This window comes from Talpa occidentalis, unplaced genomic scaffold, assembly GCF_014898055.3.
Source record: "Talpa occidentalis isolate TD23 unplaced genomic scaffold, MPIMG_talOcc4v2.1 talOcc4.10, whole genome shotgun sequence".
NCBI classification, from domain to species: domain Eukaryota; kingdom Metazoa; phylum Chordata; class Mammalia; order Eulipotyphla; family Talpidae; genus Talpa; species Talpa occidentalis.
In genome coordinates, this window is record NW_023600993.1 from 59,451,570 (window position 1) to 59,468,392 (window position 16,823).

Genomic DNA, 16,823 nt, shown 5'->3' on the forward strand with positions numbered 1-16,823 from the left:
AGACATTCAGCAGGGCAGTGGAGGGGAGAGGGATCAAAATGGGTAGGAAGAGCACAAGAGACTATGGTGATGATTCACTTGTGACTTTGTGGTGGAAAATTTATGGGGATTATACCTGAGAGAATAAATCAAATATTGCACAAAAAAATAAAAAAAAATTGTATCTATATCTATCTATCTATATATACATATACATATATATTTATATTTTTAAAAAGCCTAACTCACTTAACTTACCCTGCAGTTATGTTATTATTGTTCTTATATATACACCTGCACTCCTGTGTTTATTGCAGCACTATTTACAATAGGTAAAACCTGGAAACAACCCAAATGCCCAAAAATACATGACTGGATCAAGAAGATGTGGTTTATACACAATGGGATATTATTGAGCAATCAAGAAAGATAAACTCATGTCATTTGTAGCAACATGGATGGAGCTAGAAAGAATTATTCTCAGTGAAATAAGTCAGAAGGAAAAAGAAAAATATTGGATTGTCCCGACACGCGGGATTCGGAGGCACGGGAAGAGAAGGGCTGAGGATTGAAATGAGGGGCTTGACAACTTGACGCTAGCGTTTGCTTCTTTATTTTTCCTTTATCCTTTTCCTACTTTTACATGTTTTCCTTTTCCCTGACTTTCTCACTTCCCTGGCCTTCTCTCTGCTCCTCTCACAGTAACTCTCCTCTCTCGTGGTTCTCCTCTTAAATCTCTTTATCTTCTCCTCTCTCTCCCGCGTTCTCCTCTTATACCCTCGTAGCTCCTCCCCCCGTACCTCCCAGTCTCATGTGCTTTACAGGAAAAACCTGTGGTTCTCCAAAGGCGAAACGGTAAAGCGAACTCATGGCACGCATATGCAACATGGCACATACTCCGGACGGCTCCGGACATTGGATAATGTCACTTATAGGAGGAATATAGGGGAACCAAATAAGAAATCAGTGTAAAAAAATAACAGTACAAAACACAGCAAAGCAAAAACAGACAATTATAAATCAGAGACATACTACAGGGAGGAGGAGGGAGAGGGATCACGGGAGGAGGGAGGAGCACAGGGGCCTGGCAATGGTGCACGGGTGCATTGGTGAAGGAAATTCTATGGGGACTACACCTAAGGGGGTGGGGGAAGCAAATATTGTTTAAAAATGAACAAATGGGTCCTCCCTGGTGGTGCAGCAGTTGAGCACTGGGCTGTGAAGCTGCCCGCAGCCTCTGAAGCACCAGTTCAATCCCCAGAAACCCTCACCAGGTAAGGGTCCCACATGGCATGCAGACCTCTCCTGCTGCCTGATGCTCCCCTCAGCAGTGTACTTTGTCAGTCTGCCTGCTCTGCTCCCTGCTCTGGCTCTGGTGAATTCCCTCACCCTCCTGAGCTTCTGACTGTACCCAATGCTTGTATAAATAAATAAAACAAATCTTTAGAAAAAATGAACAATGATGTAAAAAATAAAAAAAAATTAAATAAAAGTAAAAAAATATGTTATTGTGTTATGCATAACATGCATTTTTCAGTCTCATGTTTTCTGATCTATCTTCTTTACCTGTCTTTTTATTAGAGAGTCAATCCTTTCAGCAATCACTGGAAGTTTTTGACAAATAGAAAGTTAACTGCTGTATAGTTATATTTTAAAATAAATATTCTTTAAAGCTGTTTCGAAGGCAGATACTGGAAAATTCAAGACTAATGAGAAAATCAGGTGAATAAACTTTACCAAATGTGTCAATATCCCTGTGTGATTTTTTTTTTTAATAGTTCAGTGTTCTAAAGTGTTGGTGAACAGTGACTTCTTAGAAATAATCAATTACACTTGGAACAAATGAATACCAAGGCATATTAATTAAGGAGTGCTGATCAGCAAGAAATTCCAGAGAATTTTCTGATTTCTTCACTTTTTTACAAGCTCTTTCCTTAAAAAAGACAATGAAAATGGATATGGAAGAAGTGATATGCTTTGGTCCAGTGATCACAGAACCATTAACTCTATGGTGATCCCAAAGATACATGCAACTAGCAAGAGAAGGGAACTATTGAACTATTAATAAGTCAATTGGAGAAATCTTCAAAGTAATCCAGGAGGAATAGAAAATAATGTACTCTTGTCCAGAGAAATGCACTCAAGAAACCACAAACATGAGTGTATGAAGATGAATCAAGGGGTGGGGATGGTAACATACAGTGCTCCTCCAAATAATACTGCGTTCATGGTAACTGACAATGTGGTATTACTTTGCAACCATCCCAGGCTGGGTAGGTTCGTTGTCAGTTTATGCATATTACAAGAGAAACTTGGAGCCTTTGCTGTCCTCCCCACAGGTTTTTTAATAGTATTCAGGGGATATCAGATGATTTTGCCTGTAGGAGGAATACAGGGCAACCAAATAAAGGATCAGAAAAAAAAAATTAGTAGGCAACTATAAATGGGAGCCATTCAGCAGGGGAGGAGGATGAAGAGGGATTAAAACAGGAGTGGGAAGATCACACGAGTGTATAGTGATGGTTCACGGGTGACTTGGTGGTGGGAATTTTATGGGGACTACACCTGAGAGGAGAAATCAAATGTCGTACAAAAATGAACAATGATAGATAGATAGATAGATAGATAGATAGATAGATAGATAGATAGATAGATAGATAGATAGATAATATGTATTATGTTCATTTATATGATATATATATTCATTTATTAAAATAACAGTACACAGGGGAAACAAGTTAACAGGGAGACAGCAACTTGCCCCCATCTCTGCTAATCTATCTCTATACATTCTTTGCTCTGGACTTCAGCGCTGGTCCTCTTGTAGCCCTAGCCATTCTCAGCCACCCTCCACTGCCATCTCTGAGTAATGCCACCCTTACATCCCTGCACTCCTAGGCACAGGTGTTTGCACTTATATGCCTACACCATACTCCAGGTGTCCACCATCAGGCACACATACCTTGAGCCCAAGCTCCCAAGCACCTCCTGCATTCAAGGCTGCAAGTGATAGCCACAGAAGCTAGGGGCATAAAGGCCTGAGTATCTTCATTTACCCTTTGGTGTATGTAAAGCAACAAACCCATTCTGAGCAGGTTTATGAACGGTTCTAGCAGCCACATGCTCTTCACCGTGGTTTGTAGTCGCTCCAACACTCCTCCGTACACTCCACTCCTCCACCGTTAACACCGCACTACCACCACACCGCACTCTGCTGCACCACCCTTATAAATCAGTCTCTTAGCTCAGGTGGACCCACTTAGGTGCCCGCCATCAGGCATGCACCCAGGATCACAGGGCTCCCTCATCTATCCTGATGGCGGAAGGGCAGAAAAACCTGATACCTTGTACCTTACCCTACAGTGTAGAAGAGAGAAAATTTTGCCAAAGCTAAAAAAGCAGAAGACAAAATTAAAAATACTTTTCAGAAAAGTGTGATTGTCTCATGCAGCACATAGCACAGATGTGTGCTTTGTGCCTATTAAATGAAATTTTCATGCTTCCCTGTCATGTCTGACATGACTACTGACAATACTTCTGAACTTTCCCCTAGTTTTCCCCATAGCCCACTTCATTGTCTTCCTGTTCCAAAAAGTAAGCTATTGCCAAAGACCCAAGCAGCTGGTTCTTTCTCCACAAGTATTTCCCTCACTTCCCAATGGAAATAATTTCTCCTACCTTCTAAATCTGAGAGGGAGCCAGGCACCTCTACCTGTACAACTGATAGCTCTGAGCAAACAACCATGTAAAGAAGCTAATGTGTGTGAAGTCTAAGGGGATGGTGGTGGAAATGCAAAGCCTGGGAAATAAGTCAGTGATCCAGAAAGTAAGGATCTGGAAGCACACCAGTGAAGAGCTCTGTAAATGGAAGAGGTAGAAAGAGGTCCGAGTGGTCATATGGAGATCACCCTTTGTGCCATTATGGTTTCCTTCACTCATTGTGGGCCAGTATTACATGACCTGCCAAAAGAAAAGGTTGTTAACAGAAAGGACACCAGAACCCAAGGCAGTACCTCATACAAACTTCCTGTCTTCACCTGCTGGAAAGCTGTGATGCATTCTGAACATTTCTAGAATAGGTGCTGGGTGCCCTCATGATTATCTTTTGGGCCTTGATATGATATGAGTATTTGTAACCCTTTTCTAAATTCATATATGGAAAGTCTAGGGCCTGCTGTGATGGTAGTAAAAGGAGGGAATTTTGGAAGGTGATTAAATCATGAAGTTAAAGCCCTCACAAATGTGATTAGTGCTGCTATAATGCCCTTCCCCCTTCTGCCCTATGAGGATATTATGAGAAGTCTGCCACCAAGAAGAGGGTTCTTAGCTGACCACATTGGGACTCTGATCTCAGTTTTCCATCCTCAACCATGTGAGAAAAAAGTGTTTGTCAATTATAAACCACCCATTCTCTAGTATTTTGTTATAGTAGCTGAAGGGACTAAGACATTCCTTCATTATTATTATAGTATCAACTACTAAAATTATTTTGACCCTCACAGGAGCCAAGTCCCAGGCATCAAAAGCTTGCTCAGCCTATTGACATGGGCTAATAGATACTAAAGATCTTGGAAAACCTACTACCCTAAGAATATTGTGTGTACAGTTGCAGATATATCAAGTTATGAACAGTTTTCCACATCTACATAGAAAAAAATCCAAAATCCATGACAGATCTGGCCAATCATCAGGAGGCTGAAAAACTACAACCACAAGTTCCACGTTCTTTTACCCCAGTATCCTGCAATTATTTTTTTCTTTTTTATTTTATGTATTTCTATATTTCTATATAAATTTTATATATTTCTATATTTTTCATTTTTGTACAATGTATGCATTTTCATCTTAATTATAGTCCTCGTACAATCCCCACCACCCTTGTTTGGATCTTTTTCTGTCCCCTCCCCACATAGTGTGTCTCTGGTTTATAGTTGCTTGTTGATTTTGATTTTTACTTTTTTTTTTAAAGATTTATTTATTTATACAAGCACTGGGTACAGTCAGAATCGCAGAAGGGTGAGAGAATTCACCAGAGCCAGAGAGGAGAGCAGAACAGGCAGAGTGAGGAAGTACACTGCTAAGGGGAGCAGCAGGTGGCAGGAGAGGTTTGTGCGCCATGTGGGACCCTCTCCTGGTGGCCAGGGATTGAACCTGTGCTGCAGAGGCTGCGTGCAGCTTCGCAACCCAGCGTTCAACCGCTGTACCACCGGGGAGGCCCTATTTTTACTTTAAACTCATGCAATTTGCAGCAACATGGATGGAGCTGGAAGGGATCACGCTCAGTGAAATAAGCCCCAAAGAAAAAGAAAAATACAGATGGAAATACTGGGAAAAGGCTAATTATAATAAAGACTAATTATAATAAAGTAAAAATCAATATCCTGCAATTATTAACAACAAAAATGTACTCACTCAGACTGTAGCTACAGCCAACTAACTGAAGATGGGGAATTGGGCTCAATCATCCTATTTCCAAATGAACCCTGGTGGACCCTACTGCTGTCTTTCTAAAATATTTCCTTTATATTCCATTGTTTACTGTCCTCACTGGATCCTCAGTGTCCGATTCATTTTTTTTAAAAAATGTTTTATTGAGTTAATATTGGTTTACATCGTTATTTGTGTTTTACAGGTATAGAATCACCCCCTCAGGTGTTGTTACTGTAGCACACCCATTACCAAAGTACCCACAGTCCACCCCCACAGCCCTTTATGTTCCCTCACTACTTTGCTCTCATGCCTGCCGCCCTCCTGCACTGTAGCCTAGTTCTGTTATAAACTTTCTAAGGTTTGTTGTTAACTTCATTTTATCTGGACCTTTGTTTGCTACCTCTATATTCCACATACGGGTGACACCATTTGGTATCTGTCTTTCTCCTCTTGAATTATTTAGCTTATCAAAATACCCTCCTATTTCATCATGTCAAAATGGCAAAAATTTATCTTTTTTATAGTTGGGTAGATTCCATCTTGCATATATGTTACATCTTTCTGATTCTCTTATCTTTATTTGGACATCTAGGTTGATTCCACAGTTTGGCTATTGTAGTGATTCTTAAATGATTGCACCAGAGTGTCTTAAAAGCAACCAAACAAAATCACTTACTCAGCAACCACTGAAGAAAAAACTATTAGGAGAGGATCCATATCATAATCACAATTGGACTGAGTCCAAATTTTAGTTCCCAACTTGTCCATTTGAGAACCTTAGTATACCCTGTCTCCATATGATCTCCATCAACATTTGCACCAACTATTTAGTTTTCCAGAATTTGTCTGGCAAGCACACACCATCCTTTTATACACTTTCTGCTGCCTGGATGTGCCATCCTGATCCTCATGGAAAATTCTAGTTTCCCAGGAGTATGGAAAAAGATTTTCTAGCATATAATTCTTCAAGATTTTTTTTGGGAGGAGCTATTTGCTCCCTTTCTACCGTTTCCCTATCATCGGTAATGCTGTTACAGTTCAGTCATTTTATCTCTCTTCTCCACTAGACTGCAAACTCTCAGATACTGACTGATGGTAAATTAGTAGGTGAGAAAATGAATGAATAACAGATAAAAGTTTTGGGTCAAATGATATGGCTATACCATAGAAATAACAATAAGGAAATCATTGCTTATGGTTACATAACAGCTTATAGTTCACATGTTGAAGGAAAAGTAAGGAGCAAATTCTGAACCCATGATAGCTTTCTGAATGAACACTACACCCAAAAGGCTTTACCAATTCTACCCCATCTCCAAGCTGGTGTATCTCAGGCACCTAATGGATAAGGAAGTTAGAATAGGGCACCAATAGTCAGTTAGGAACAGGGTGCCCCCACCCTAAACCCAAGTGTCCCAAGAGCATTTATCAGTATAAATAAGCAACAGTTGGTTGCAACCTTGTGCCACCCAAAACCCAGGTGTACCATTTGCACATCTGATTAAATAACAATCAGTTGGAACCAGGAGGGTGTCCCCAAACCCAGGTGCTCTAAACCCACTGATCAAACTGAATGGGAATCGTTTGATGGGAATCAGGAGTGACCCCGCAACTCAATTAAACATGGAATGGTGAGAACATCAGTACAATAACACAATGCTAAAACAATATACCAAATATGCTTCTGGGAAGACAGTCAAGATAATGTGAGACACTCAGTGGCTCTTAGTAACCTAGGAGAACCCATGGTCCCCAACCAATCAGCAAAAGACACAATACAGAGAAACCCAATGTCCAAATCCCCACTCCTTGCCCACTATATCCATATGAACGAACCCCTGTTTCTTACTCCCTCAGTGACTACCCATTTTGGACCCCTCTCTGCTCAGAGAGCTTTCCTATCCTTTCTCTTATATATCAGTAAATCTTACTTTGCTGCCTCTGGTCTCAACGTTGAATTCTTTCCTCTCTGAGATAAGAACTGAGAAAAGAGTCCCTGGGGGACCCCAGAACCCTGGGCCCAATTCACTGAGAGTGCAGTTCCCACCATGCCATAACTGACTTCCTGATTGAGTGTTGAATGGAATCTAGGGGTAGAGATAAGTATCCATGCTTGATATATAACTGGGCGCATTTAGGTTCATACTCTCTACTCTTGATCTCTTATTCCTCTAGCTTCAACTTGTACCCAGGGACTTTTAGGAAAGACACATGAAGCTAGAAACATTTGAATAAGACACATGGGCTCAAGACTTGTGGAGAGGATGGTTCTAGTCCTTGGCAAAGACAATGACAGCCATTACCTTGATTTGTACTTTGAATTTGCTTTTTATTTTCTCTTTCTGTTCCAACTTCTCCCTTTCTTATGATTCCCCACCAGAAGCTACCTTAGACTTGTGGTAAGCTTTTATGTCTCAGTGGCCCTGCTTCAGGTCAACCTGCATGGATGGACATTTGCCCATGAGGAGATGGGTAATATGCGGGGGAAAGGTTATTGGGATTTTTTAATTAGTAATATCCGTCTCTTTTATTTCTATGCCCATCAATTCTATTAAAGATCTTTCACACTAAAAGTCTTCCTTCTTTGCCTTTGTGCACACACATGACTAGATCGCCTTCAGAGTCTGAGCCCCTTAAATTTGAGGTCCTTGGGTACCCTTCAGTCATAAACTAATACATACTAAATTTAGCTTGTGACCTATACTAACAGGAAATGTCTAAAGCAGAACTCTTTTATAAGTGCTGGGGAAATTATGACTCTTAAAAGTCAGTAGTCTGGGTCAAATGCAAAACCCACAATAATAATCATCATCTTCTCCCTCCAATTTCTAATTTCCTGGTGTGGAAGGTTGAGCAGGGTCTCCTGCAGACCCACCTGCAGGATGTGGTCACACCTATGCCAAAGCAACAATCGTTGGAAGATACTGGGTTTCCTGGTTGCTAACAAATTCTGCATTATATGATATAAGCATACCAGAGATGCTCTCCACTAGCCAAATTAAAACATTCATCTAGCTGCCTGTACCAGTAATACCAGTTAGATCAGCAACACAGTGAAAAGTCAAGCCTGTAGACCACAGCAAGAGAGCAAGCCCTAACTATCAGTCTACAGATTACAGATTCCACCAAAGTTCTCTGGTGGGCAATGAGTCAAGGGAAAGGGGCAGGAGTAGTGTCCACGTGGTAATTGACAATATGTTGAAAAAGCCTTGGAAATATTCATGATTTTCATCTAAATATCTATGAAGAATTTATTCTAAAGAAATAATATGAACTGGGCCTCCCCGGTGGCACAGCGGTTGAGTGCTGGGTTGCGAAGCTGCCCGCCAGTTCCATCCCCGGCTGCTCCCTGGCCACCAGAGGAGGGTCCCACATGGCGTGCAGACCTCTCCTGCTGCCTGCTGCTCCCCTCAGCAGTGTACTTCGGTCCTTCTGCCTGCTCTGCTCCCCGCTCTGGCTCTGGTGAATTCTCTCACCCTCCCACGCTTCTGACTATACCCAATGCTTGTATAAATAAATAAATAAATAGATAGATAGATAGATAGATAAATAAATAAATATTTTAAAAAAAGAAATAATATGAACTGCACACAAAGGGTTATCAACCAGGTTATTAATTCCAGTAATATGTATAATGATACAAATGTAACATTTATATATATGTATAATATGTATGTATGTATGTATGTGTGTTGGGGAGGTATATGTATGTGTGAATGTGTGTGTGCATGCATACGTTAGTTCAAGTTCTGGCATTGTCCTTTATCTATCTAAATGGAAAATATTATAGTTTCTCCCTTTCACAAGATAGTTGTAAAAATTATATATATATTTACATATATAATTATAATGCATAAGCAGAGACACATTATGCATGTATGAGTTTAAACACACACGCACATCTTTATACAAGGACAAGTGCCAAAGACAGCAAGTACTTAATAACTGTTAAAAATATTCATTAGGTTTGACTTCCTAATTTTTGCCAAAATAAATTACTTTGTGACTATCATTTTATAACTTATTTTATTGAATATGTGAACATTATTCCACATCATCAATTTATAATAGTTGGATGATAGTCCATACTTTTTTTGGACATAACTTTTTATTATTAGGCTAAACTCAGGTTAACTTAATTAACTAACCCCTATTTCAGGATATTAAGGATGTTTTTAATGCTTGTTACATAAATAATAAGGGAGATAGTATCTGAGTAAATTTAATATGCATTCGTAGCTTTGATTACTTCAAATTATTATTGCCATAAATTAGCTAAACAAGAGAATAAATGACTTTTTAAATTTTCTAAGTCAATATCTTTCGACAAGTTTTAAGAATTTATGATTTCTCCCCCATGACATGGAAGGTTGTAGTTTCCTGCTTTTCAACCACAGGAATATACTCATTGTGACAACCATTTGACGGTAATGAGCAATAAGCCCACTCACTTGTGACAATTTATGCTTTAGTTTCAGTAATGGATTATTTAGTAACCTAAATCTGTTAACTGGCAGACTAAGGGGCAACCCAAGGACCCCCAAACCTTGCATGCTTTAGATAGGTTCTGCCATCTGCCACACAAAGATAAAGCATTGTGTGTAAGAACTTCAATAGAACAATTTTTAGTAGAATTATTGTTACAATAGAGAGATGAGAGAAAAGATAGTTTCTCTGTGAAACACCCAATGTTACCCATCCCATCTTGGGCAAATGTCCAGCCACAGTGGGGCCACTGAGGCCTGGAAATTTGCCACCAATCTAGAGAAACTTCTATCCCGTAACCATGGGAAAGGTAAAGAAACATCTATCCCAGAAGCATGGGAAAGGGGCAGAAAAGGCCAGACAAGTCTGGAAGGAAAAGAGAAAAATCAATAAAGGCTGTCATTGTCGGCCTCCCCTCAGGTATCTCAAGTGTCTCTTCTCATATCACCCAAGTCCATGATTCAAGTCCAAGGCTGAAAATCACAGCTTCTTCACGTCTCTCTGTTCCATATGCCTCATTCAAGTCTTCTCTCCTCATCATCTTCTTTTTCTAGTCTTATTGCTCTAGCTAGGACTTCTAGTATTATATTGAAAAGCAGTGGTGAGAGTGGACACCCTTGTCATGTTCCAGATCTTAATGGAAATGCATTCAGCTTTTCACCATTGAGAATGATACTGGCTGTTGGCTTGTCATATATGGCCTTTATGATGTTGAGGTATGTTCCTTGTATCCCAAGAATTTCAAGGGCTTTTATCATGAATGCGTGTTGCACTTTGTCGAAAGCTTTCTCAGCATCTATTGATATTATCATATGGTTTTTATATTTCTTTCAGTTGATGTGTTGGATAAAGTTGATTGATTTTCAGATGTTGAACCATCCTTGTGTTCCTGGAATGAATCCTACTTGGTTGTGGTGCATTATCTTATGGATACATTGTTGGATTCTGATAGCTAAAATTTTATTGAGGAATTTTGCATCAGTGTTCATTAGGAAGATTGGCCTGCAGTTATCTTTTTGTGTGTTGTTCTTGTTCAGTTTTGGTATTAATGTAATGTTGGCTTCATAGAACATGTTTGGTATTGTCCCTTCCTTCTCAATTTTTTGGAAAGAGTTTGTGAAGGATAGGCACTAATTCGTCTCTGAATGTTTGGTAGAATTCATTTGTAAATCCATCAGGTCCTGGGCTTTTGTTTTTGGGGAGGTTTTTGATTACCATTTCAATTTCGCTGCTTGTAATTGGTCTGTTTAGGTGTTCTATTTCTTCTTTATCTAGCTTTGGGTGATTGTAGAGTTGTAGGAATTTGTCCATCTCCTCTAGATTGTTGAACTTGTTTCCATATAACTGTTCATAGTAGTTACTGATTATCCTTTTGATTAGAAAGAACTGTGTGTCCGTTGTGATTTCTCCTCTTTCATTTATGATCCTGTTTATTTGTGCTTTCTCCCTTTTTTCCTTTGTGAGCCTTGCTAGGGGTTTGTCTATTTTATTGATTTTTTCGAAGAACCAGCTCTGGTTTCATTGATCTTTTGGATTGTTTTTTTTAGTTTCAATTTCATTTATTTCTGCCTTGGTTTTCATTATTTCTTTCCTTCTTCTGGTTTTGGGTTTTTTTATTGTTCTTTTTCTAGATCTTTGAGCTTCGAGATTAGATTGTTTCTTTGAGTTCTTTCTTGTTTTTTGATGTGAGCCTCCATTGCTATATATTTTCCTCTTCTTACTGCTTTTTCTGTATACCATACATTTAGGAAATTGGTGTCTTCCTTGTCATTCAATTCAAAGAATTTTTTAATTTCTTTTTTGATCTCCTCTTTATCCAGTGGTCTTCCAGTAGTGTGGTTTTCAATCTCCATGAGGTAGGAGAGTTCCTTGCCTTCTTTTTATGATTTATTTCTATTTTGATGCCTTCATGGTCAGAAAAGATGGTTGGTATGATTTCAATCTTGGTGTATCTGTTGATGTTTGTCTTGTGTCCCAGTATGTGATTGATCCTGGAGAATGATCCGTGTGCGCTTGAGAAAAATGTGTACTCCGTTTTTTGGGGAGTTTAGTGTTCTATAGATATCTGTTAAGCCCAAGCACTCTAGATCCTTATTTAGAACTTTAGTGTCTTTACTTACTTATTGTCTCGTTGATCTATCCATTGTTGTTAGTGTTGTGTTGAAATCTCCCACTAAGTATGTGTTTTCTCCGATGTCTGTTTTCAGAGATGACAATAGTTGTCTGATATATTTTGGTGCTCCTTCATTTGGTGAGTATATGTTAATGAGTGTTATTTCTTCTTGAAGTATTGTCCCCTTGGTCATAATGTAGTGACCGTTGGGGTCTCTTTTTATCTTTTTGAGTTCGAAATCTGTTTTATCTGATATAAGTATAGCTGTTCCTGCTTTCTTTTTTGGCCCATTTGCTTGTAGGATTGTTTTCCATCCTTTAACTTTGAGCCTATTTTTATCTTTTGTAGCAAAATGTGCTTCCTGGAGACAGCAAAAGGTTGGGTTTTGTTTCTTGATCCAGGCTGCGACTCTGTGTCTTTTTTTTGAAGAGTTTAGTCCATTTACATTTAGAGTTAATATTGATATGTTAGCATCTGTATTTGCCATTGTGTTTGTCATTCCTTTGATTTTATTTATTTATTCTTTCAATAACTTTTTTTTTTTGGCCTTTTTTCATTGTTATTCATCCCTCTGAGGTTCTGGCTTTGGGACTCCTTGTAGTATTTTTTGGAGTGGGGGTTTATTTGTAATGAAATTCCAGAGTTTCTGTTTGTCTGGGAAGGTCCTTATTCTTTCTTCATAGAGGAAAGAGAGCTTTGCAGGATAGAGTATTCTTGGTTGGCATCTGTTTTCTTGGAGTCTGTTGACTATGTCCCTCCACTCTCTCCTTGCCCCTAGTGTTTCTTTGGAGAAGTCTGATATCAGCCTGATTGGTTTTCCTTTGAATGTTATCTGTTTCTTCCCTCTTGTCAGCTTCATTATTTTTTCCTTGTCCTGGATTCTTGGGAGATTTACTATTATGTGTCTTGCTGTATTTTTCCTTTCATCGTGGAAGTTTGGTGTTCTTTTTGCATCTTGTATATCAAATTTTATCTCCTTCTTCACATTTGGGAAGTTCTCTTCAATTATCTTCTTGAATATTTTCTCTGTTCCTACATCTCTCTCCTCTCCTTCTGGGATTTCTATAACTCTTATATTTCCTTTCCTCCTGGAGTCAGATAGTTCCCCAAGTCTTTCTTCAGTCTTTTTTCCTTCGTACTTCTCTTTCCTTTTCTGTTTTGGTTTTTTTTATTTCTGTGTCTTCAAGAGTACTTATTCATTCTTCCATTTTATCTATTCTGCTTTCATTGGTTTTCCCAGAGTTCTTAGTGCCTCCATTAATTCTTTGATCTCCTGCATTTATTTTACTTCCCTCTTTAGGGACTCAGTTTCATTCTTCTGATCATTGATTATTTTTCCCTTATCATTGTTTTCCTTTATGACTTCTGTCAGTTTTGTAATCATGGCAATTTAAATTCTCTTTCTGGAAGGCACAGAAGTTCTTCCGAGTTAATGTCGTTGCAATGTAGGGGGTGGTTTTCTTTTTGTGGTGTGCTTTTTTCCTGAGTAGTTGCTAGGTTGCGTGTGGTTCTTCTACTCCTTACTGTCTGTTTTCTAATTTGCCGTAAGCATTGGGACACTGTGTTGCTGGGACTGGCCGACATCTTGGGTGAACTTCTCTGCTCCCCTCTGTCACCTCCGGGAGCCATCTGTTGTTTTCAAGCATTTTTTACTGAAGAAAGGTCCCTGTTCTAAAATGCCGATATGGGGACCTGCTACCCTCTGCGCCTTGTCTGCCCTGGTGGTGGGTTCCTGCTCCCTCTCTGAGCTCGGACTGCAGACCAGAAGGGGCCTGGCGTGGGGGAACTTTCCAGCTCACCTCAGGCTCCTCCAGGAGCCTTCTGCTGGTTTCAGGCAGTCTTTACTGAAGAAATGTCCCTGTTCTAAAATGGCAATGCGGGACGTACTCCCTGAGCTCCCAGTCTGCCCTGGTGGTGGGTTCCCACTCCCCCTCTGGGCTGGGAGTGTAGGCCAGAAGGGGCTTGGTGTAGGCGAAATTCCAAGCTCACCTCTGGCTCCTCAGGGAGCCTTCTGCTGGTTTCAGGAAGTCTTTACTGAAGAAATGTCCCTGTTCAGCTGAACTAGGTTCATATTTCTGTTTTCAATTCATTCCTTATCTTCAAGGAATAACATATACAATCCATTCTACTTCATTGAATTATTATCTTCCTCCTTGATTATTGCCTGGTGAGACCCATTTTTGATATCAGGACTTCTAACCCACATCTGTGTCACTCAGTCCATGACCAAAAGGCAAACGTAGTTTCTTCACATCTCCCTGCTCCATGTGCCTTCTGACTCTCCATCCTGCTTCCTTCCTTCCTCAGTCTCCTCTGCTTTTTTTTTTTTTTTAATTTATTTTTTAATTTTATTTATTTATTTATTTGTTTGTTTATTTATAGAAGCACTGGGGTACAGTCAGAAGCGTGCGAGGGTGAGAGAATTCACCAGAGCCAGAGTGAGGAGCAGAACAGGCAGAAGGACTGAAGTACACTGCTGAGGGGAACAGTGGGCGGCAGCAGAGGTCTGCACGCCATGTGGGACCCTCCTCTGGTGGCCGGGGAGCAGCCTGGGATTGATCCAGTGCTGCAGAGGCTTCGGGCAACTTCGCAACCCAGCGCTCAACCTCTGTGCCACCGGGGAGGCCCTAAACATCAATTTTTAATGAATTCTTAGCTTAAATGTAAAAGGTAAACTAATTAGGCTTACATGACATTTTATATTTTATATTTGTGAACTTGAAATAGAGAAATTCAGTTTTAGAACACACAAAGCACAATTAATTTTAAAATAAATAATACTTGATCTATACTTGAATTTCTGCACATTGAAACATATCAGTGAGAGAATAAAATGCAATCAAAAGAGTGATAAAAGATATCTGTAACACTGTATAGTAATGCATGGGTCCACATTTGGAAACCGATAAATATTTCAATGAAAACAATGCAACTAAAACTGTCCATGAGGCAGACATGTGTGCATCTATCTATGGATAAAATTATTCATAATGGTGCTAATAATAATATCCAAAATCTAGAAAAACTCAAATAACATCAAATGTAAAATAGAAATAAACACATTTAATTAGAGGATTCTTAAAATGAATAAGTGCTTATGCAATTAAAACAAATAAATTTAACTTTGCAACGATAAACACAAATATAACAATACAATGTCAAATGGAAGCAGCTGTATGCAAAGGATTACATGTATTTAATTCTACTTAGATAAAGTTCAAAATGGACAAAAATAGCCTGTGGTTGGCAATCCATTTTAGAGAGCACATTTGGGAAAGCAGAAGCTTGTAGAGCATGAATAAGCATGAAGGGGATTTGGAGTTGTGAACCATTATCTTTTCTTAGCCTGTGGGAAGACATCCATTTGAATAGACCTTGTTGAATGTCAGAGCCTAGTATCTGGAAATTATAATGACAATTCTCTCCAGGAAACACATGAAACAAGACATTTAAGAAAGAGAGAATGAAAGATACCAGAAAGAATGCAGTATTTAGATAAAGGCTAGCATTATGTTGGTCCATAATATTTTGGGGAAAGTTAATGGGGAGGACTCTGGACTGCAACTCCAATACCCTATTTGGGTAGAGGCAAGGAAACAGATAATTTTATCCCAGATTGATTAATTATTACCTGAGGGCCATCAGTCATCTAGGGGTAAGGAATACAACTATCTTGCAAAGTAACTCCAAGAAATTCTCCAGAGAAGGGCCAGGTGCTGAGGCAGCTGCGACTACCCAGATCTTGAAGCAGCACTTGGGCAGGTCAATTTCTGGTCCCAAAGCATCTACTTAGGACAGGAATCCTTCTATTTTGTATTATTTAATCAAATAATGTGTTCAGTATTAAAGTCATATTAAAGTACCAAATCTACTAACAAGCTCTCCATGCACCATTCAAAAGTGCAAGTACACTCTCACAGGGTTCACTCATGGTACTCCATGCTTTGCTTCACTCCAGACTCCCAACTTTCCAGACACAATTTTTCCTTTAAACCTGTACTCTGTCTAGTGTTTTATTTCTTCTTCTTTTTTTTTTTAATAAATAACAGTGCTTTCACTTACAGTCAGTGTCTCAAGTTATTGCATTTTTTTTAAGATTTATTTACTTTATGCATACAAGAACTTAGGGTGTAAGCCAGAGGTACGGGGGGTGAGAGAATTCACCAGAGAGAGTGGAGAACAGAACAGACAGAGTGACCGAAATAAACTGCTGAAGGGAGCAGCAGGCAGGACAGGAGATGTCTGCAGCACCATGTAGGTAGCTCCCTGGTCAGCCAGATCTAACTCATGCTGTAGTGGCAGGCCATAGTTTGACAGCACTGTCTTTAAACCCTGTGCCACCAGGGAGGCCCCTAGTGTTTTATTTCTATGAGAGTTGCACCTTATCTTTGTTAAGTATGAGCCTCCTGAGGGGTTTATAACTCCTTAGTCTTTGGCATGTGAAAGTCTTTTGTCTGCCTCTTCCTTTTCTTCTGCCACTGCTCAAGCAGGACACAGTTCTTTCTTGGGGAAGAAAGGGCAGTGAGTATTTCACTGTGATTATATCTTTTTAAAAAATTAACAGAGATAATCTGTGTAATATTTTTAATTAACATTGGCTTACATTATTGTCAGTATTTTAGAACCATAGGTTCTTTTTAAATATTTTAAATTTAAAAAAATACCTACTGCCTCAGGAAAACCTTCCATGAGGCTATATGGAGTCATATTTCCCCCCATTAATGGAGCTGACATATATTACTCATTCTCTCAAGTTGTGCATTTTAAAGTCGCTTATGGAGAATGACATTGGCCAAATAACTTTCTCTAACCTTTC